The sequence below is a fragment of the Anolis carolinensis genome, chromosome 3 (genome assembly GCF_035594765.1).
Source record: "Anolis carolinensis isolate JA03-04 chromosome 3, rAnoCar3.1.pri, whole genome shotgun sequence".
NCBI lineage: Eukaryota > Metazoa > Chordata > Lepidosauria > Squamata > Dactyloidae > Anolis > Anolis carolinensis.
In genome coordinates this window covers 20,356,371-20,376,620 of record NC_085843.1, presented here as the reverse complement: position 1 = coordinate 20,376,620, position 20,250 = coordinate 20,356,371, and the positions used below count along the sequence as shown (strand labels likewise).

Sequence of the window (20,250 nt, the reverse complement as noted above, 5' to 3'; positions counted from 1 at the left end):
AGATCTTAGGAAGCTGTTTCTTGATTTAAGTTGTTGGCATGCTGGCTGAGATCCAAACACAGGATGGGCCAGAGATGTCAATGTCTTAGTATTTTCCTGATATGTCAAGATAAAATGAAAATATACCCTTGGCTGTGTTTAACTCATTTACTTGGATTTGGGGGTGGGGGGGTTGAACTTCCTAAATGTGCACATTGTTTTAAGACAAGGTAGAATACCGTGATTGCTGGCCAATGGATAGGATTGCCAGATCTCTCCTAATGTAAGGGACATCCCTTATTTGAAGGCCAGAAAGCTCACCCTTTATGTCAACTGAACAAGATTCCAAAAATAAAAATCTGAGATGAGAGAGCAATGAAAGGTACAAAAGTTCTCTAAAATCTAACCCAGTCATTTAAGTTAGTGTAACTATCAATCATAGCGGCCAATTTTTAAGTGACTAAAGTAGATTCAAAACTGTCGTGGTGTAATAAACCAAATATGAAATTTCAGAAAGTGCATCGTGAAATTATATTTGGATAATGTGGACAATATGTTGATTTTATGGCAATATATGTCATAACTCACCCTCTGGAATCTGAGAAATTTGATCTAGAGTTGGATTGCGAAGAATTTTTCATTGCAGATGACGCACCCTCCAAATCTGAGCAGCTGGTGGCTGAGGAAGCTCTCTGCTCAGCTGGGCTTATGGGACACTAAAGAGAGACACTAAAATCCTGTGACAATACAAGGAAAAGCTTTATAGGAACCATCTGTTAAACAGGGGGATCTTTGTTCAAAACCACTCAACCTCTTTAAATGGGCATCTTCTTAGTACTCCTGTACTTCCTAGCATTTTTGGACCATGGCTATATTTAATTATTCTTTCTCTTATCCTTTTTTTACTTTGAGTATCTGAACTACTGGCTATGTATAAAGACTTCTGCACTGGTTGTTTCTGTGTCTCCCTTTATCTTCTGGGATTGCCTGCGCATCACCTGGACTAGATTGACTTCCCTTTGGGAACTTTCCTTGGGAGAATCTGTCTCTTTGAGCTCTTGCTGCCTGTAGACATAGGACATTATGTATTGCTAAGTTAAGTAAAATCAATGCTTTTATCTGATAAGGTTGAAAACAATATTCTAAATAGTAACTTAAAATTAAGAATAATGGAGTTGGAAGAATCATAGAGTTAGAAGAGACCTCATGGGCCATCCAGTCCAACCCTCTGCCAAGAAGCAGGAAAATCGCATTCAAATCACCCCCAATAGATGGCCATCCAACCTCTGTTTCAAAGCCTCCAAAAAAAGTGCCTCCACCACCCTAAAATACCCTAAGATTGTGTGTTGTTGGTGGCAGCTCCTCAGCTCTGAAACTTTTTTTAAAACTTATTTTTATCCTTAAGTGTATGTTTTAAATTGTTTTCATATTTTAACAGTTTTATTCTATTTTAATGTTGACTTTTTGTACTGTAACCATTTTAATTTGTAAACCACCTAAAATCCAACTTTTGGAGAAAATGGCAATAACAAGAACACATTGTTGATAGACAGATTACCCCTCCCAAGGCAGTCCTTTCCACTATCAAACAATTCTCACTGTTAGAAAGTTTCCTCTAATGGAGGATTGAAATAAACTTTGTTGCAATTTCCAGCTATTAATTCTAATCCTACCCTCTGGATAAACAGAGAACAAATCTATTCTATCTTCAGCAAGGAAACCCTGCATATACTTGAAGAGTGTAATTGTGTCTCTCCTTAATCTGGGCATGTAAATCCTCACAGGTTTCATTCTTCTGAGTAAGAAGGAGACACCATCACCCCCTCCCACTTGCCTGTGAGACAACAAGGTATTTTCTGCCAGTATTCATGAGAGGTCTTGTCTTTGTGAAAAATATTTGCCCATCAAATGAGGATGCTGCACAATGCTTTTAAAATGACTTTTAAAATGAGAATCACTGAGTGGTGGATGTCTTTGGTCCTTTTAATCAGGCAACCCCTTTTCTTTGCTTGTCACATGTATGTGTTGCTTCGCCAGTTTTGTGCAAATTGTGGCAACTTAAATGGGGAGAAAAAAGCATTCCGCCTATCAAGAGAGGAAAGCTTTTCTGAGGCCATATCTACATCAGTTGCATAATCTGGGCCTAGTCCAGTGAAACTGTGATGGTGGACAGACACATTGGACCAAACCCTCAGTGGTACTGTATTAGCATTCCAACTGGCCTAAGAACAGGGGCAGCTAAAGCTATAAGCGAAGTATGCAATTGCGGGTGAGGCCAAATCCCCTAGGGGCGCCCTTGAAGTGCCCCAGGCAGGGAATAGGGAAGTGTGCTTGTGTGTCTCATGCATCTGCAGCCAGCATGTGCATTCAGATGCAGAAGCAGCCCTGGCAAGTGCCCAGCTATGCCAAAGGGAGGGAGGAAGCAGGGGAAGCCCTTGGCCATAACAGGCTTCCCAGGAAGAGACAGAAAGACCTCTCACTTCCAGATAGCCTACACCTGGCAACTTTCCCTGCATCTATTTCTTGGATTCAGTGTACTCCATCTTTCCAGATCTAATGTGTGTGTCTTTTTTCCTGCTTTCAAAGTGCCTCGTAAGAAGCCCTCCTCTGAGCTAGGCTTGCAGCAACAGCTGTATCACTGGTTGCTGTGAGTTTTCTGGATTGTATGGCCATGTTCCAGAGGCATTCTCTCCTGATGTTTCATCCACATCTATAGCAGGCATCCTCAGAGGTTAAGGTTTGTTGGAGACTGGGGAAGAACCTACAGCCTGAAAAACCTACAGCAATCCACAAAATACACTGCTTTCTCAAAATGTTAATTGCCTCCCCCATTAGTGTTTCTTTTTATTTTTCAGTGATTAGTTTGGGAGGGGGGCAAAATACTGTTTGCTTACACTTGAAAATTACCTAGGGCCAGCCCTGCCTAAGAATGTATGACCCCCATTGGAACATCATCTTGCCTTCTGTGTTGCCCCCTGGCCATCATGGTGCATCTGCTACTGCCAGAATGGGACACCTTCATATGCAGCACTGAAGGAATACAAATCAGCAGATATGACCATGACACTAAGATGCTTGCAAGGGGTTCTGTGACTGGTAGGTAGCAGTGACAGCAACAAGGGGATGACACACACCCTTCTCCTGCACTGATCAACACAGGAAAATGGCGATGGCACAATATCTGTCTGGATCAGGGTAAAATGGACCATATCCAGCTATCCAGATGGCCATGTCACCTGCAAATACTCTGGAATTTCTTGCAAACTCCAGAGTATCACCTACCTTTACTTAAAGTAGAACAAAGTTGGGCAAAATACTTAGGAAACTGAGCATAAATTGCTATGTATCAAGTAGACAGTCTGGATTTGAGGTGAGTTCAGATTTTTTTATTCATGAAAACAAGTCCTGAATAAATCCAGACAAAACAAAGGTACTCCTGGTCAGTCAGAAGGCAGATCAGGGTGCGGGATTATAGCCTGTGTTAGATGGGGCCACACTCCCCCTGAAGACACAGGTTTGCAATCTGGGGTGATCCTGGACTCATTGCTGACCCTGGAGCCCCAAGTGTCAGTGGTGGCCAGTAGCATCTTTGCACATTTAAAACTTGTGCCTATGCCCATACCTTGAGTTGACAGATCTGGCTGTTGTGGTTCAGTCTGATGATGATGAAAGGGGATTTAGGGAACAGCAGTTTGTTCCAGGAAATGTGGAGCTGCTGTTTGCCCCAGGGAATATTGTTGACTCAGAAAGGCAGGTGGATTCGGGAGCTGAGGATGGCTTGGGAAAACAGACGGAAGGGAATGTGGAAAGTTCTCAGGTGAGCAAAGATAAGGATGACCTTCTACAAGAGTCTGAGAATTGTCAACAGAGCTCAGATGGTAGTGAGGGGGATGATTGCTTGTTAGACAGGGATTCCAGATTAAAGTTGAGATCTGGCCTCTGTCGCAGTGTGAGAATTGCAGGCCAACGCGGAGAAACAAGAATGTGTTTATGTCTTGCAAGGAGGGTTAAAAGAGATGTAATTTGGGAAAGATTCCAGTCAGAGCAACCTCACTTTTGGAGAATCAACTCTTGCCTTGTTTTCGGTTCAAGTCTCGTCTCATGCCTAGAATCTGTGTTTGGATTACTTTTGAAGCTCATGTATTCATGTTACCTTGGATTTCCTCTGCTATTTTTGGGATTTTGGACGAATATCTATGAAATCATTGAACTGTGTTTAAGGATTGCACTTGCAATTGGTTTTTACTTATTTTTCTGCTTTTTAATAAGTTTTGCTATCTTTCTTCAATAAACTGAAAAGACTCAAGCCTGCTGTGGTGGCGTTTGTGTGTTGGAGCAAGGTGAACCTGTGCTGAGGTGCAACACTGGCCATGGTAGTTCATGGCTTAGTTACATTCTGTCTGGACTATTGCAACAGCTAGTTATAATAATTTATTTCTTATAACCCACCTCCATCTCCCCGAAGGGACTCAGGGTGGCTCATATGGGACAAGCTCTAAAAACATCAGTTTGATGTACAATTAAAGCACAGTAGAAATTACAAAATTAAACATAGCAAAACAATTATTTAAAACATCTTAAAATGAAACACAAAATAGTTTTGATGCCTGGATTAAACGATGGCACAAATGTGTACAAATTGATGGTGACTATGTTGAGCAGAAGTTTTGTGTAGAGGATAGTTCAGGCTATGGTCTGTAGTAACTTCTGCTGTTGTATGTTCATTCATAATGTTTTTATGACACAGGAAGCCAAACCTTTAGACTCACTCTTGTACATACACTGTAGATTATTGTATACCTTCAGCAGGACCCACTGTTTTTGGTTGTTTGACTTCTGAAGCACCATGCACATTGATGGCACTATATAAATGATAATTATTGTGATGATCTGCACTCTGATACATTTTTAGTAGCTGAGAAGGTGGAGCTGTGCCCAATGATTGCCTGTTTAGCTTGGAGTTAGATAGTCCCTATAGTTTTCCTCTTCAATATGTATGTATATTTATGTATTTGGCCCTTTTGCTTCTTTCTTACCTGTTAGGCCATTTCCTTCTGAAGAAGTAATTTAACAAGAACTCTTAATAACCCTGTCTGTGTTCACTTTTCAAAGCTAAATTATTCCAACTCTTTCAACTGTTCCTCTTGGACTTGGTTTCCATGCTCCTTTCTGTTCTGACACTCCTTTTTATTTTCCTTCTTATGCTTACTTATTGAAAGGCTTGCTAATCAGCATTATGCAATGGTGAGATAAATACACTTTTTATAAATAATAATAATTTAAGTATGGATGGGATTGCTATGGAACTGGGATTTACTTTTGTGCAGAAGAAATACACTACGGTCTCTGTTTTGTGACAGAATGTTACAATCTAAAACTGGCTGTAATCATTCAAATCCTTATTTAAAATAACTCTTTGTTGTATTTCGGCTTTGTCCATTTGTAATACAGACGTTTATTTTTAGGGTGGATACTTAAATTATTGCTTCTTTTCAGCCAATCAACATCCTTTGATATTTTCCTGATTGAATTTTGGAAATTGTAAAGGTAAGTAAAATGTGAATTGGATAACTTTCTGTTGATAAATGTGCTTCCTATGGGTTTTAAATTAAAAGAAATCTATAGGAAGGTCATTGGGGTGGGAGGATTGTGGTGTGTGCTGAAGAAATGCATGCTGAATGAGCTGGTTTTAATAATATTAAAATGACAAGCATCAACTATATAGCTCTCCTGTGTCAAATTATTAAAAACATAGGAATGCCATGTCAGCAACCCAAAGTGGAGGATGGAAGTATACCTTAATGCTAAATCAGAAGAAATGTGACTCTAAAAAGAAGCATAATAATTGAATGAGGTAGAGTGGCTGGAGTTGAGATCCAGAAAATGAAAGGAGGAGCTAATGTTTTATGTATTAACATTGTAGTTGTTGTTGTTAATTGCTTTCGAGTCAATGTAAACTTATGACAACTCTGTAAATGGGATATCTTCAAGTCGCCATATCCTCGATAGCACTGCTGAGATCTAGCAGAATCAGGGATGTTGTTTCCTGACTGAATCTATCCATCTGGAATATGGTCTTCCAAGATGAACATCTCCAGAAAGTATAATCTCTAAGTTGTCTTTATTAAGAACTGGCTAATTAGATGGTTTCAGATGCAAGCCCATTTTACATGAGTTTCTTCTTAAGTCCATTCAATTCACGTTCATCTGAGAACATTGTGGAGATCGCATATGCATACAATCATTTCTGTTACAGAAACATTTTTGCATACATTTGTTGCATTATTTATTTTAGAAGTTAATTTATAAAGAAAAGAAAACATCAAGACAGTTCATTTTAAAAATGATAATGACTGCAATTATATGTCAGCAGTGTAGCAACATAACTAGCTCAGTTTCATAGCTATATAATGTCTCCCAGCCCAAACCCTCATTTCTGCTTACTGGGCAGCCATCACTGTGATCAGTGGTAATCTGAACTCCTGTTGATCAAGTAGAAGCTGGCTGACATTACTATCCCCTCCCACAAGCAATCTCATTACCACAGGCAGAATTCTGACTGAAATTCCCCCTTGCCTGGGAGATCACTAATTTATTTTCTAAAGCAGTGGATACTTAGGGAATAGGATTGAAAATACAAAGCAGTCATGACTGTGTAACTCTAGGTTTTGCTGTTGTTACCTGTCATCATGTTGACTTTGACTTATTGTGACCCTATAAATGAGAGACCTCCAAGTGACCTTATCATCATCAGTTCTACTCAGGTCTTCCAGTCCTGTTCAGGTCTTACCTTCTTTGATTGAGTCTATCCATCTGCAATACAATAATCCTTTTCCTATTCTCTTTTTCATTATCAAGCATTATTGCCTTTTTTTAATGAATCATGTCTTCTCATGATATGGCCAAAGTACAACAGCCTCAGTTCAGCCTTCCTGGCTTCCAGGGAGAATTTAGACTTGATTTGTGCTAGAACCCACTTGTTTGTCTTTTGTAGCAGTCCATGGTATTCATAAAACTCTTCTCCAGCACTACTTTCAAATTAGTTATTTTTCCTCCCACCAGCTTTCTTCACTGTTCAGCTTCCATAATATGCATAGAAATGGAACATATGACAGCATAGACAATCCTAATGAGCATACAATTATATATTCTGATACTTGTCTAATGTCTAGCCCTTCTAAGCCCTAGTCTAACCCTTCCAAATACTAGTATCTTTCTGAGTTCTTGACTACAATTTTCATTGCAATTAATGCATTCATAATTGCATTCTTGCCAATGTCTTCTAATTCTCTCTACTGACTGATGGGGAATTCTGGGTGCTTATTTATTTATTTATTTATTTATTTTTATTTATTTTGCTGCTGAGACCATTGAGGTAATGTCACTGAAACTTCTAAAAATACAAAAAGTGAAAATAAACAAAAATGGAATGGCTTGGGGGTTCAGTTTTGGTTTAGAAAACTGGCTTAAATGGCAGGTCGTTTTTCCAATATCAGTAGCCCAATGAATTGAATTCAGAGTTTTGCTGAATTCCAAGCTTTCCAATGTGATCAACCTATTTGAAAATGGGTATCTGGAACCTTGGAAAGCTTAGATTGAAACCTGGAGTATATATTAACCACCTCACCAACATGAGTACCACCAGCCCTACTCGTTGACTTTGCATCACATCTCCCAGTTCAGGATCTCAGCCTTGGGCCTCTTTCTTTCTCATAAACAAGTCAGGAAATGATGAATTCCTTCTAAGATCAAGCATAGCTAAGGGGAACTTATGATGACATTATATCATAATGACTATCAGAGGAATATAGGATTTCATAGGTGGTCAACAAAAATGATGACTGAAACTCTTATCTGTTATAACCAGCCTAACCAATGATGAAGAATAATGGAAGCTAGAGTTTGAAAGCAAGCTGCTCACCATACTAAGATTCCATACTTCAGTAAATGCCATCATCAAAGGAAGTTGATAGATATTATGGCAAATGATACCGATTAAAAAAAAAACCTTTTCTACAAAGTTCTTTTTACAAATAAACGTTTGACTGAAATTCAGACAATTAATGCCTAATCAACACCAAATTTATTTTTTCCTCAGTCTGAAGATTTTGAAAGGGCTTTTACTGATCTATATGACATCAATAGGACCTCCTGCAGACTCATGAACAAGCTTAGTATTCAAAACACATGGGCTTCGAATGGAAAATAACTCTCAAGGCCCACAGAGAACATAAGAGCACTGACATTTATCAACTACACTTCACTCTAATATTTTAAAATGAGAAAAAGTATGTTCCCTTTTCTGTCAGTGGTATAGTTCAGCAGTTTTCCAACCAGAAGTGCTTCAGACTAGCTTGATCCCTTCTTTGCAGTGTTAACAATTTTCAGCATTTTTCCAGCACCATAAGCTCACCTTATAAATAATAAATAATAAAACTTTATTTATATACTGCCTTATCTCCTCAAGGGACTCAGTGGTTTCCAAGATAGCAAGGAAACCATACAACTTAAAACCATACAACAACAGAGCATAATACAACAATGAACATAAGTACATAGAACATACAAATCAATCAATTGACAGCAGACTTAAAAACTAATAACAAAATACCTTGGATTTATGAAGTCTACCACTCTCCCAATGTGACAAAAAATCTTATTTAAATGACCTGTGTTGCAAGGGTAGTCCTAAATACCATTAAGACACAAGATCCCTTCGGGTTTTGTAAGCTAAGGAGGGTCAGAGTTTGATGGCATTTGGATGGGGGCCTGCCAATGAATACCAGATTGTAATATATAAAACTTTGTTTATATCCCGCCACCATCTCCCCGAAAGGAATAAGGGCGGCTCACAACAGCACTCAAAAGTGCAACACACATAAAATACAGCATATAAACCCTTTTTTAAAAGTGCAATAAAACGCAGCAGTGGCTGCAGATATAAAATAGGATGTATTCAAGTATCAATCCTATAATGTTCAATCAAAGTGAAACAAATAGCCTCAAATTTAATAGATTAAGATTCTATTCATATTATATTGTCTTTATATTGGAAAACCACATCTTTGCCTAATAACAGATGACTTGAACACACACACACAGAACAGGGTTGGGCAAACTGCAACCTGCTAGACACATGTAATACCTAAGGCAATTTTGAGCCTCCAGTTCTCCCTAGGGGGCAAAATTCAAATTCTTTCTTTCTTTCTGGCATCCATCTCCAAATGCCCTTTACAGGGATGAGGGACATTTTCACCAATTTAGGCCAAGGCTTGGCATTTTATAAACAGGAAATTTATAAACAGGAAACTGCAAGGAGAAGATGGGGTGATGGCGACAGGGGACAGGGAAAAGGCAGAACTGCTTAATGCCTTCTTTGCCTCGGTCATCTCACAAAAAGAAAGCCATCTTCAACCTCAGCAACATGGAATGGACGAAGGATTGGGGGAAATCCAACCCCAAATAGGGAAACAAGTTATCCAGGAACACCTGGCCGCTCTAAACGAATTCAAGTCCCCAGGGCCAGATCAGCTACATCCAAGAGTATTGAAGGAACTAGCGGAAGTTATTTCAGAACCACTGGCAATTATCTTCGAGAGTTCTTGGAGAACAGGAGAAGTCCCGGAAGATTGGAGGGCGAATGTGGTCCCTATCTTCAAGAAGGGAAAAAAGAACGACCCAAACAATTACCATCTGGTCAGCCTCACATCGATACCAGGAAAGATTCTGGAAAAGATCATTAAGGAAGTGGTCTGCGAACACTTAGAAACAAATGCGGTCATTGCTAATAGTCAACACGGATTTACCAAAAACAAGTCATGCCAGACTAATCTGATCTCTTTTTTCGATAGAGTTACGAGTTGGGTCGATACAGGGAATGCTGTGGATGTAGCGTACCCGGATTTCAGTAAGGCCTTCGACAAAGTCCCCCACGACCTTCTGGCAAACAAACTAGTAAAATGTGGGCTAGACAAAACTAAGGTTAGGTGGATCTGTAATTGGCTAAGCGAACGAACCCAAAGGATGCTCACCAATGCGTCGTCCTCATCTTGGAAAGAAGTCACGAGTGGAGTGCCGCAGGGCTCCGTCCTGGGCCCGGTTCTGTTCAACATCTTTATTAACGACTTAGACGAAGGGTTAGAAGGCACGATCATCAAGTTTGCAGACGACACAAAACTGGGAGGGATAGCTAACACTCCAGAAGACAGGAGCAGAAGTCAAAACGATCTTGACAGACTAGAGAGATGGGCCGAAAATAACAAAATGAAGTTCAACAGGGACAAATGCAAGATACTTCACTTCAGCAGAAAAAATGGAAATCAAAGATACAGAATGTGGGACGCCTGGCTTGACAGCAGTGTGTGTGAAAAAGACCTTGGAGTTGTCGTGGACAACAAGTTAAACATGAGCCAACAATGTGATGCGGCAGCTAAAAAAGCCAATGGGATTCTGGCCTGCATCAATAGGGGGATAGCGTCTAGATCCAGGGAAGTCATGCTCCCCCTCTATTCTGCCTTGGTCAGACCACACCTGGAATACTGTGTCCAATTTTGGGCACCGCAGTTGAAGGGAGATGTTGACAAGCTGGAAAGCGTCCAGAGGAGGGCGACTAAAATGATTAAGGGTCTGGAGAACAAGCCCTATGAGGAGCGGCTTAAAGAACTGGGCATGTTTAGCCTGCAGAAGAGAAGGCTGAGAGGAGACAGGATAGCCATGTACAAATACGTGAGGGGAAGTCATAGGGAGGAGGGAGCAAGCTTGTTTTCTGCTGCCCTGCAGACTAGGACACGGAACAATGGCTTCAAACTACAGGAAAGGAGATTCCACCTGAACATCAGGAAGAACTTCCTGACTGTGAGAGCTGTTCGACAGTGGAACTCTCTCCCCCGGGCCGTGGTAGAGGCTCCTTCTTTGGAGGCTTTTAAACAGAGGCTGGATGGCCATCTGTCAGGGGTGCTTTGAATGCGATTTCCTGCTTCTTAGCAGGGGGTTGGACTGGATGGCCCATGAGGTCTCTTCCAACTCTACTATTCTATGATTCTATGATTCTATGAAATGAACCAGAAAGCTTTTTCATTTGTTTCCTGTAGCTAAAAAGGTTTCTTTTGACCATAACATTTCCCAGATGACCCTAAAACATAGCAAAACACCAACCTTAGTTGTCCAACCCTAGTTTTAAATTGGTATGTCATAGGATCATAGAATTATAGAGTTGTAAGATACTCCATGGGCCATCCATTCCAACCCCCTGCCATGCAGGAAAATACAACCAAAGTACTCTTGACAGATGCCCATGAGCTTCTGCTGAAAACCTTCAGAGAAGGAGACTCCACCACACTCCAAGATAGCATATTCCATTACTGAACAGCTCTTATCATAAATAAGTTGATCCTAATGTTTGAATCCATTGCTCTGTGTTCAGGTCCCCAGAGCAGCGACAAGCAAGCTTGCACCCTCCTCAATGTGACATCCTTTCAAATATTTAAACATGGCTATCATGTGTCCTCTCAATATTCTTTTCTCCAAGCTAAACATACTCAGCTCTCTTCCTCCTTATATTTCTACAAATAGCAAGATATACACTGAATATTCTATTGCTTGCTTCTATTTCATGGGCAGTGCTGTTTTAGAGACATAAATAGCCATACTGGAGAATGAAATTGCTATTAGTACACTATATATTAGTGTATACAATCCCTTGTAACCTTACTGAAATGCGGGTGGGAGGGAAGAATGAGGAATAATAGGAGTCACCAAAGCTACATGTACAAATGATGACCTTTCTAACTTTAGTCCCTTGAGCTCAATACAAGAGTCACAGTAACAAAATCCCAGTAATTCTAGTGAATGGATATCTGGACATTTTTCATCTGCATTTTATAAATGAAAACCTTGGGCTAAGCATCTTCACAAAGATTAATTTCACAGTGTCTGAATTTGGAAAGTCAGCTTGGCAGCGCACCTGTCTACTGTCCCTTGAAGGATTGGATCTTAAATTATGCAGCGTGTTTGCGTGGTTAGAGAGCGGTGGTAACTTTGGATGAACACATCAGCTAAATAACATGCTTCCTTAGCATGCTTTTTCCAACACATGCACATGTGGGTTTATGGAGGGAAGGGACAGATAATTAACCTGTAATTGTGCCAAAAACCAGAAAAATATTAGTCCTTTTAAAAATGCACAGAGTTCCTAATGTTTTAATCATCTAGAATTTTGAAGAATTGCATAGAATTGTAGTTCTATAATTGCAGAATATGAAAGGGCCTCAGTGTATGGGAAATACATGACCTATGGATCTGGCCCATTTTGCTATCCAGGTGATACTGTGAATGGGAAATTGTGACATGCATTGTGTGTGCCTTTAAGCCAATTGTTGACTTATGGCAACCCCATGAAGTATAGCGTACACTACCTGTCATCCATTGGCAGCCTCCCATTCAATGCTTTTTTTATTGTGTCAGAAGTGACTTGAGAACATACTGCAAGTCGCTTCTGGTGTGAGAGAATTGGCTGTCTACAGAGATATTGCCCAGGGGATGCCTGGATGTGTTACCATCCTGCTGGAAGGCTTTTCTCATGTCTCCGCAAGCTAGAACTGACAGATAGGAGCTCACCCTGTCTTGCGGATTCAAACTGGCAACCTTCAGGTCAGCAATCCAGACATCACACGACTTTAACCCATTGCATCTTTGCGGCTCAAAGAACCCAGTAAATGATCTGGATGGATGACTTCATCCCCTGGAGAATTGGAAGCAAGATTGTGACCCCGAAAGTCAACTTCTATCTCCTAATCTATTCACATTGCTCTAAAATTTGTATTTCTACTACAAGCAAAGTTACAAGAGCATCCCTTGCAGTTATTGAAGTGGGAGGTCACAAGAAAAGAGACTGCTTCTACACCATTAGTAGTAGGATAAGAGTAAGTGGGGTGTTGTGTAGTTCCTGTGCTGTATGGCCATGTTTTAACACCATTTTTCTCTTAACATTTCACCTGCATCTGTGGCTGGCATCTTCAGAGATGCAAGTGAAATGTGAGGAGAAAATGCTGCTAGAACATGGCCATGCAGCCCAAAACCACACAACACCCCAGTGATTCCTGCCATGAAAACCTTTGACAATACATGGATATGACGAATTTTGACAATTGTAGATGTATTGAAATTCCGTCTTCTACCAGTTCTTGTCAAACTTTGATCTTCAAGAAGCTTTAGACTCCAACTCCCAGAAGCCCCAACAAGCTTGGTTGGTGTTCAGAGATTCTGAATCTGAAGTTCAAAACATATAGAGGATCGAAGATTAAGAATTGCCATTTTACATAACCTGTGGAAGATCTCCTCTTTTCTGTATGGCCCCACACAGATTATCTAGATGGTCATATGTTTTTTCATCAACATAAGTGTGTTCCATCACAAAGGAAATTAGGAAATTTATCTGATTTTGGCCAGACTCATGTGGATAATTTCACTTCTGATTAAATTAACTTGGTTAATGTGAATGAAAATATTTCTCTTGTTAAATTATTATTCTGTATCAGTGTATTACTATCTCACTTTATCACTTTTGAAATGGAGATTAATCATAACATTGTTAATGTTTGACTGGTAGCACTAATTAAATCTGTAAGATTTATTTCACACCAACTTCCCTACAAAATGGACCAAGCACAGCAATTTTCAATTTAAAAGCCGAAGTTTGTTAATTGATTCTGAACTTTCATGAAAATGTTCAGTCTATCTAACTAAATATAAATGCTGGGTATGGATAATGTGTATTATAAAGGGAGGGTGTGTGAGAGAGAGAGATCCAAGTTTTGTGATCAAGAGATAGCCAAAGTAATTGATGGGCCAAGTATGGGATGTTTGAAGCAACCCAAGTAATGATATTGTTATAAGTGTGAAGGAGATCGTATGGACATGGAACTCAAAGAACCATCTATGAAAATGCCTTCCAGTTCAAGGGTCAAACCACTCATGAAAACTGGAATCTAAACTCTCTATAAACCTTAATTGAAGGAGGGACCACCAATACCTATGCAATAAGATATTACACTGTTTAGCAGCTCTTATCATCTGGAAGCTCTTTCTACTATTGAGTCAGAAACTTGATTCTTGTAATTTAAATCCTTTGGTTTGGTTCTGGTCCCATCCTTTGGAACAGTCAAAAGGAGCCTTTCTGCATTTCCCAAATGACAGTCTTTAAAGTTTATATTTAAAGTTGGCTGTCATATTATTTTCTTCTCCATGTTAAACATTTTCAACTCTTTCAATCATTCTTCAGGTCTTGGACTCTTTACCATCTTAGTCACCCTCCTCTGGATATATTCCAGTTCATCAACATCCTTCCCAAATGATGGTGCCCAGAAATGGATACAGTAGTTCGAATGAAGCCTAACTCAAGCAGAATCCAGTAGGGAGTTACTAGAACTCTGTGGCTGAGAATTCTAATGCCTGATTTCCTTAGGATGGACCCATGATAAAGTGCAATCATAGCACTATAATTATGTAGTGTGAAAGGACCCCAAAACTACATTAGGCCAAAGGGACAGAATGGCTTGGAATAATGGTGATTGTTAATAAAAAAGACTTGTGCCTATGAATTAAAACTCTGTGTCTCAAAGGTGTCCATTTTTAATGATGTCATGGTATAGTGGCACCTCTTCCCCATTTGTTTTAACACAATTGTTTTTTGGTATAGTGACTTTCTAAGAAGTGTATCAGAGGGTTCTCGTTGAGAAAGTTAGTAACAGCAGAGAAGCTTGCATGAAAAAATAGTTTTCATAGCTGGGAAAAGATAAAGACAATAACCCTAAATAAAGTATAAGGCAGTAGGAAAGGGGGAAGATCATATTACAGATGGATAGTACCGGTATAAACAAAAGAAGCCATGGCTCTGAGTCAGTAAGACCTTAGCAAGACTTGACAACAATTAACAACAGTGCTTCCTAGAATAGTCATAAAATTGTTCCAACCCTAACAGGACTCACATGATGAAATGGACTAATATAAAAATGTTGTATAGTCAATAAGATTTTGCTGGGTGGTGGTGGGAAGTGAAGTCAATGGAAAATGAGTAAGATGAACAGTTAAACATTTTCACAAAAGTGCCCCCAACATTAAAGGAATTTTTCAACATTGTTAACAGTAACATTGTTAACAGTGACAACAATAGAATTGTTTCATTCCAGACCCGTTTTTCTCTCAATCTTCCAGAAATTCAGCTGACATGGACAGTGGATACTGTAAGACTCCCAAAAACCACAGAACTCATGTTCATGGCTTCTCTTCAATATTTGGGGGGGGGGGGGGGTATCTCTATGAATTCGCTAGGTCTTCCAGGTGATTCTATGGTATTCTTCCCTAGAAGTTATCATTGAGTTGCACTGCAGGACCTCCAAGATAGAATACCTTTGGAAGAATCTCTAGATCAGTGGTTCTCAACCCATGGTCTCCAGATGTTTTTGGCCTTCAACTCTCAGAAATCCTAACAATTGGTACACTGGCTGGGATTTCTGAGAGTTGTGGGCCAAAAACATCAGGGGACCCCAGGTTGAGAACCACTGCTCTAGATTCTCAAACAAAGCCCTATGTTAGGCTGGGACTGGAAGTGATTTTACACAACCAAGGTCTGTCCACAAACATGTCCCATGTAGATTTGGGGGTCTTAATAAATTCTGTTTTCTGTATGGAGAATATAGACAAGTACTTCACTGTCACCCTAGCATTTCATTAATTTCTCTGACCTTCTCTTGAATGCCAATCATGGGGGCATGGTGTGAAATCTTCAGGAAAAAATGGGCTTAAAGGAAGGGTGTGGACAACAAATCCTACAGAATGTGTTGTTTAGGTAAACACTTTTGTTACTCCAAGCTAAAGTCCAAATCTTCCCTCACTCATTCCTATCCAAATACATTTTTATTAAAGGCAATGCTTTGCAACCTATCTGTGTGGGTTTCACCCCTCCCTTTCATATTATTGTATACATGTTGTCTGAGTCTAGTTTAAGTGTCATTCAATATAGAGATCTGTCAAGTCCATCTGATGTAGGACAATAATTGCTCAGCTCTCCATTATAATGAGTGCTCAGGCTAAGTCAGATCTGACGGGTGTAGCACAAGGAATGGGGAGCAGCATGTTGTATTTCATAATCAAGCTTATAAATGTTTCAGCTCCTTACATTCACATAAGTGAAACTTGACAGGCTTTCAGCATAGTTATTGCAGAAACAATTTATTTCTTGTTTTACACAACATGTTTTTTCCCAGACTACATCCTTACTAATGCTTCCCCTAACATAGACTTTAAGGAGCAACATCTGAAAAAGAGCAAGCCAAAGTTGTTTTGAAGGGAAAGACAAGAGAACACATTTTAGTGAGCTTCACTTTACAGCTGAGGAAGACATAGACTCTTAGGAACTTGGAGGAGAAATGTGTCAAATTTGGAAGAACAACAAATATACCAATAATTGGATGGCGTTAAAAACAGAGGAAGCGTTTAAGCCAGGCATGGGCAAGTGTAAGGGGATTAGAAGAAATTTTCCACCATCATAACCACAACATACTTCAGCCCACCACATCCAGTGCCATAATTCATAATCACAGTTATAAATGCATAAATTGGATTAAATATATTCACTAATTATAGGACTAAATAGGAATTGTGTAAGTTCTCCAATCCATCTTTACCAAGCAGCAGTTGCTGTACGCAATAGCATCTGTTTGTTGATTCAAGACATGCCTTCTCCCATGAGAGATCTCTGGTTTCAGGGGGAATTCTGAGAAGGATATTACTTCTGATTGTCATACAGGAAATCTCCCAAAGAAGGAGGAGTAGAAAAATCAGTTTGCTGTGTCCTGATCAACAGAAAAGACTCCCATAGCTTACAGTAAATGTTGCCTAGTTATTCCAGATGCAAGGGGAGACCAGGAGATGTTACATAACTAAAGTAATTGATATAAGTAGCCAATAAAAAACTGCAGCCAATAAACAGGGTGTTTGAAAAAGAACTCCCTAGTTTTAAGTTAAAACACATTAAAACTAGGGAGTTATTTTTCAAACACCCTGTATTTTTGACACTATGATTTTACACACCCTAGGACCAGAAAGATTAAGTGCATTGTGGTTCTCTGGCATAAATACAAAGATAGATGCTCCCTTTTATTGCATATTAAGGATAGAAGTGCAAATATGCAACCTTCTTAATTATCACTGGCCAGAAATCAAAAGTCAAGCTTGTAGCAGGATTTTGTGCATGTGACAAAATGGGTGTTAGGTCATATAAAGATATATTACCAGGCAGCATCCACCGCAAGCAATGGGAGTCTGTTCTGTTGATCAGGACATAGCAGACTGATGTTTCTACTCCTCCTTCTAATGTAGTTAATGGGAAAATGAATTAACTGTAAGTAATTTTTTTCATGTCAGGAGCGACTTGGGGAACTGCAAGTCACTTCTGGTGTGAGAGAATTGGCCATCTGCAAAGACATTGTCCAGGGAACACCTGGATTTTTTTAAATGTTTTTACCATCGTTGTGGGAGGCTGGAGCTGGTAGAGAGAGCTCATCCATGGTCTCCCCAGGTTGGATTCAAACCGGCAACCTTCAAGTCAGCAACCCAGCCTTCAAGTCATCAGTCCTGCCAGCACATTGTGCCACCAGGTTAAGTAGCTAATAATTTGAAACTAGTCTTTCTCAATCTTTGATTTAATTGATTAACTAGTTGCAAATTATTAACTAATTACTGTTAACTAATTTCCCAAAATTCTGTTAGTGTCTTGTTGTTCTTGTTCTTCAAGTCACTTCCAACTTATGGTGATGCTAACGTGAACCTAAAACACTAGTCTTGCTCAGAGGAACCAAGGTTGCCTTTGTCTTCTTCCAAGGCTGAGAAAGAATGTGACTTGCCCAAGCTCATCCAGTAGGTTTCAGTGGTCTCCAAGTGCACATCTATGCAGGCCAAAGAGGCCTGGGTTGATCCAGAATGGAGTGCTTTGAGTCAGCCCTCCAGGCGTCCACACAGCCCACCTTTGTGCCACTGCAGCAGCGGAAGGATGTCTGAACTGGCCGGTACTGCCCCACTACATAGCCCCTTTTACTTTGTTGTTTTGTCATATCACTGTCATAGCAATGACCAAAGGGGAATTAAAAACCATTAAAAATAGAGAAGACCCATAAGTGCATAATAAAAATAATGTTCTGATGCAATTCACAACTGTAGTTACAAATGTGAAACAGAATTACACATTTATAACTGATTCATGTTTACAGCCCCTACATATTCAATAGGGTAGTGTCTTCCAAGGACTTCAGCTCCCAGGATCCCTGATTATTAGCCAAGGCAGCTGAGACTTCTGGGAAGTGCTATCCAAAATATTTAGAGGAGTAGAGTTTGGTAATCAGTCATGTAAAGAAAATGTAGGGGTCGTAAAAGTCCCCAATCCTAACTTAAAAGACATCACACTTATGAGCAATGAGGATCTCTTCCCTCATCAATTAAGACACAAAGAACCAGCTTTTCCAACTGCCTTTCATGGTGACCTCCAGTGTGAGTTGCAACAGAGATCCTCTTTCTGATAGTCCAGTGGTTCTCAACCTGTGGGTCCCCAGATGTTTTGGCCTTCAACTCCATAAATCCTAACAGCTGGTAAACTGGCTGGGATTTCTGGGGATTATAGCCAAAACACCTGGGGACCCACAGGTTGAGAACCACTGTGATAGTCACACAAGACTTTGCTTACAGGAGGGGGTGAAAAAGTCAGTCTGCTGCATGAAATGTGACAGGAGAACTGACCCCTATTGCTTGTAGCAGCTGCTGCCCAGTAAATAATTTCAAATAAAAATTATACTACAAATACATCAAATTGAGGTGTCAGACCAGGAGATGCTAACTGGTATAAAATCTTGGTCATTATTATCTAGTTTAGTCCCTGCAATTCACACCCTTCCTTTTGCCCAGCAAATTGTTTGAGAGGTTCAGCTCAAGAAGCTTCTTAAGTTAAATTTCAAAGAGATATATAAAGCACCAAAAGCAGTGTAACCTTTGAGAGCATATAAAAGCCAGAAAATGTTGGGCTTTTTATTAATAAATGATACATCCACTGATTATATTGAGTACTCCCCAGCTTTTATTTCCTAAACAATCAATGCACAACTCTACATGTAACCTTTTGTGCTTTGCACTTCAAATGTAACATCTTGATCATTGCTTTTTAGATGTAAGCTTCTAACTGGAGCGAATTACAGGGCGCATTCAACGGCTCTGTTTAAGGAGCTCCACTGGCTGCCGTTTACTTTCTGGGCCCAATTCAAGGTGCAGGTTATCACCTACAAAGCCCTAAATGGTTTGGGACCCACCTACCTTAGAGATCGCATCTCCCCCTACGAACCCGCATGTTCTCTTCGCTCGTCGGGGGAGGCCCTTCTCTCGCTCCCACCACCCTCACAGTCGCGGTTGGTGGGGACGAGAGAGAGGGCCTTCTCCGTCGTGGCCCCCCGGCTTTGGAACTCTCTTCCTAGAGAGATCAGGCAGGCCCCTACCCTCCTCTCCTTTCGTAGGAGTTTAAAAACCTGGCTCTTCCAGAAGGCCTTTGACACCTAATTAGATGTTGGACTGATCCATCTGCCCATTTGATAATAGCCCCCTTTTCTGAGATGTTGCCAATGCTATTTTGCACTTTATTGTCAATTGCACATTCTGTTCTGGATTTTATGAATTAGTCTCCTGTTTTAATATTGTATGTTTTTTGTATGCTTTTTGCTGATTTTAACGATTGTTTTATTGCTATTGATGTTTTACTGATATAATTGTTTTATAGTCGTGTTATTGATATTGATTGTCTTATTGGGCTAGGCCCCATGTAAGCCGCCCCGAGTCCCTTCGGGGAGATGGGGCGGGGTATAAAAATAAAGTTATTATTATTATTATTATTATTATTATTATTATTATTATTATTATTAAGCTGCTAAATTCTGAGCACAATGCCAATCCTAAGCCTGTTTGCTCAGATGTTTAGTCCCAAAGAATTTAAAATTCAGTATTCAGGTAACAGACCAGTCATTTGCCAAACACTATACTAATGTGTCGTACAAATCATGAGGCGGGTGAATGTCAGTGAAGTTGCAGCATCTGTGAACCAGAGAAACTAAAATCCATTGAATCTGGTCAAAGCATTCCCAAGCATAAGCTTTTTATAGTCCTACCCTAAGGGCATGTCTAGAAGAAGAACTGGTACTAATTTTGTAACATCTGTATGAGCTAAATTGGCATAAGGAACAA

General features: G+C 39.9%; 1 long non-coding RNA gene across 1 annotated transcript; it reads left to right on the top strand.

Annotated features, from left to right (window-relative positions):
• Positions 1–4,478: 4,478 nt before the first annotated feature.
• Positions 4,479–19,898, top strand: LOC134297341 (uncharacterized). Its single transcript, XR_010004048.1, has 2 exons — positions 4,479–5,526; positions 17,401–19,898. It is a non-coding gene; the product is annotated as an uncharacterized LOC134297341 (long non-coding RNA).
• The last annotated feature ends 352 nt before the right edge of the window (positions 19,899–20,250 follow it).